The following is a 3,230-nucleotide window of genomic DNA, read 5'->3' as shown; positions in this document are numbered from 1 at the left end:
AACCTTCCAATGATGAAAACTCTGTTGGTTAAATTTTCATCAGGACACCTCTAGCATGGAGGTATCAGCTTCCTTTATGGGGAGAGAGGGAGCTCTGTTCTGCTAACCAGAAGGCTGGCTGTTCAAATCCACCAGCCACTGCTGGGAAGGAAGGTTGGGCAATCTACTTCTGTAGAGATACCACCTCAGAAGTCTCCAAGGAGAGGTCACTATGAGTCACAATTGACTCCACGACAATGAGTTTTGGTTTTGGGTTTTATGGGGAGGGGAACTGACCGAGAGCAAGAGGACACAACTTGACCACATTTTGTACAGGTAACAAATACTGGAGGTGTGGTTTCACCAGGCTTCCCTGGCTCACTTATCTAAGCATGAAAACAAACAAACCATCCCTGTTGAATTCATCCACAACTATAAATTTAACTTAAATATATTTACAGTATTTGCAGAGATATAAGCTAGTTTAAATAGTGCCTAAGACATTTGACTGCTAACCTGAAGGCTGCCGGTTCAAACCCACCAGCTACTCCTCAGAAGGAAGGTTGGGCAATCTACTTCTGTAGTGATACTGCCTTGGAAACCCAAGGAGGGGTTGCTATGAGTCAGGTCTGACTCAATGGCACATAACATCAACAACAACAAAAGATCCACAGTAATTTGTCATATATTAGGGAGATATGACTTACTTCTCCACATGCTTCAGCTATACCTTTACTTATTTCAACTCGTGCCCATTTCTATTTTTGTTTAGAAGGTTTTGCTATGATCCAGTGTCAGCATCTATGCCCAAATAGCATTAATCTTTGTATTCCTGAAAAATAGAAATTTAGTGATATCATTTGACTTATCAAATTTTGGAAGATTTTATTGGTACATAGTGCAACCTATGCAATAATGGACACATGATATCTATTTTAAGTTAAGGAGCAAGACAGAAGATCACACAATTCAAAAGCTATATAACAATAAAATCTAAATGTTGACTTCCAATTGGCTTGCTTTCCTTCCAAAGAAACATGTTAGCTTCCAATGTTTGTGTGATTGAAAAGAAGTGTTGGCAAAAAAAAAGCATGCAAGGAGAGGCAAAGTAATTTAATATGCTGTCATAGTAATATGCTTGCTATAGCCCCTTTTGTCTTCTGTCACAGGTGGCTGTTCCTTATTAATCTCTTTTTGAATGTGCAGTATTTTATTTCTTCAGCATTTACATGATATTAGTCATTTCATCCAAGTCCCTTATTTCTTTTCATCATACTTGTGATATGGGTGTTATTAGTTCATTGCTAATAGACCAACATTTTTTTGTTGGTTATATCAGCACTTAAAACTTGCAAATACTGGCAATATATTATGGCTTAACTGAAAATCATTGTTAATATTGTTAGTTCTAATTCTGTTTCAACACTTCAGAGTTTTTCTTTGCCTTCTCACATGTGATTTTTTTCTTCACACACAAAAAATTCTAGACCCCAACATCATCAATAACTTTTTTTTTTTATTTGCTTAATTATATACCAAAAGAAACCAAACTCACTACCATTGAGTCATATCTGACTCATAGGGATCCCTCCTTAATTTCTGAGGCAGTATCACCATGGATGAAGATTGTCCAACTGCCAGCATTCTGGTTAGCAGGTAAATGCCTTAGACACTAAGCCACCAGAGCTCCTAGTACATATAATTTGTTTCAGAGTTGCAAGAATTCCTACAAAAGAAACTTACTGAGTAGAGTTCAAAATATATGTGCAAAAGAGATTGCTTTTGTTGTTACTTTTCAGATACATATGGCATATGATCAAAAAACAGCAACAAAAAACCTCACTGCCATTAAGTCAATTCTAACCCATAGCAACACACATTGGGTTTCTAAGGTTCTAAAAAAAAAAAAAAGAGAATTGATGTGTTTAAATTATTGTGCTGGTGAAGAACATTGGGTATAGCCCCCCAAAAAAAAAATCTGTATTGGAACAAATATCACCAAAATGCTCCTAGAAAAAAGATGATAAAACTTAGATGTGCTTACTTTGAGTGCATTATAAGGAAGCACCAATCCCTGGAGAAGAACAAAATGCTTAGTAAAGCAGAGAGTCAATGGAAAACAGGAAGACCTTCAATATGATGGGTTAACACAGGGGTTATAACAATGGGGTCAAGCACAGCAACAACTTTGAGGATGATATAGAACTGGGTTGATTTACATTCTAGTGTATACAAGGTCACTATGAGTCAGAACCCAGTCGATGGCATCTAACAGAAACGTAAAATCATTTAATTTATTTTATCATTTCTGCATTGATCTTCATCTTCCTGGTAGCTTTGACCTTACTTTTAATATTTATTTATTTATTCATTTATTTATTAGCTCCTCAAGTTATAAAGTTACTTATTTATTTGAGATATTTCATATTTTTTAACACAGACACTTTTCACCAATATAAATTTCCCTCTGAATACTGCTGCTACTGAATCCCATCAGATTTAGTACATTGTGATTTGTCAAGAGAATGATAGTGTTTTTACAAATGCATGAGAGCCAAACTATGACCTTGAGTATTTCCCATCTGAAATTAGAGACCATGAGGAGAAGAAAAGATGTGATGCACTGAAAACTAGTGACCAAAAATGACGTGAGTTGTGGGATGACATCATGATATTATAAATGAAGAAACATAAAAAAAAAAAAAAGAAAGGAAAAAAATACCAAAATGGATGCCAGAAGAGTCTCTCACACTTGCTGTAGAAAGGAAAGTACCTAAAACAAATGACAAAAAAAAAAAAAAGATGATGAAGAACAAAAGCTGAACTGCACAAAAGATTTCAAAGGGCAGATCAAGAGGATAAAGTAAAGGATTATAATGAAATGTGCAAAAACTTGGAGTTGGAAAATCAAAAGGGAAGAACATGCTTGGCATTTCTCAAGTAGAGATAGCTGAAGAAAAAAAATAAATAAAATCAAGCCTCAAAATGCAATATTGAACAATTCTATGGGCAAAATACAGAATGATGCAGGAAGTATGAAAAGAAGATGGAAGCAATACACAAGGTTACTGTACCAAAAGGAAGTGGTCATTGTTCAACCATTTCAGGAGGTAGCATAGATCAAGAACTGATGGCATTGAAGGAAGAAGTCCAACCTGCACTGAAAAAATTGGAGAAAAGCAAGGCTCCAGGAATTGATCTAATACTCGTTGAGATGTTTTAACACACAGATGCAGTGCTGGAGGTGCTCA

This window comes from Orycteropus afer, unplaced genomic scaffold (assembly GCF_000298275.1).
Source record: "Orycteropus afer afer isolate SDZICR_OR568_19922 unplaced genomic scaffold, OryAfe1.0 scaffold00439, whole genome shotgun sequence".
NCBI lineage: Eukaryota > Metazoa > Chordata > Mammalia > Tubulidentata > Orycteropodidae > Orycteropus > Orycteropus afer.
Note: the sequence above shows the minus strand (reverse complement) of the source record.